We start from the raw sequence: 485 nt of genomic DNA, 5'->3' as shown, positions 1-485 counted from the left end.
AAAAAAAAGCCAGAGAAAGAGTTTGAAATAGTATTGCTGTTTCAGAGATTCCAGATTACTGTTACAGAGAATAGTATAGAGTAGGAAAGATTGTGGAACCAACTACAGGAAGCTGCATAGTTTGGGGCAGGAGGTAATGATAGCTTAGACCACGGCGGCATATTATAAGAAAGGTTAGCAATTCAAGGTCTATATGATGGTACTAACAGCTGGGATCTTCCCTCTCCTCCTCCCCTCTCTTCCCCCTTCCCCATCTTTTCTTCTCCTTTCCTCTCCCCTTCTCTTTTCTTCCTCTTCTCCATCCCCTCTCCCCCTCCCTCTGTGGGCTTGAACTTGAGGCCTTGAGTGAGCTAGGCAAGCTCTCCATCATTGAGTTTTATCCACATTTTCACTTCTGAGATAGAGTATCACTAAATTGCAGACTGGCCTTGCAGTTGTGACACTCCCACTGAGTCCAGTTCAGTGCTGGGCTTACATGCCTGTAC

The sequence above is a fragment of the Mastomys coucha genome, unplaced genomic scaffold (assembly GCF_008632895.1).
Source record: "Mastomys coucha isolate ucsf_1 unplaced genomic scaffold, UCSF_Mcou_1 pScaffold15, whole genome shotgun sequence".
NCBI lineage: Eukaryota > Metazoa > Chordata > Mammalia > Rodentia > Muridae > Mastomys > Mastomys coucha.
The sequence above is the reverse complement of the archived record's forward strand: the minus strand, read 5'-3'. Positions refer to the sequence as shown.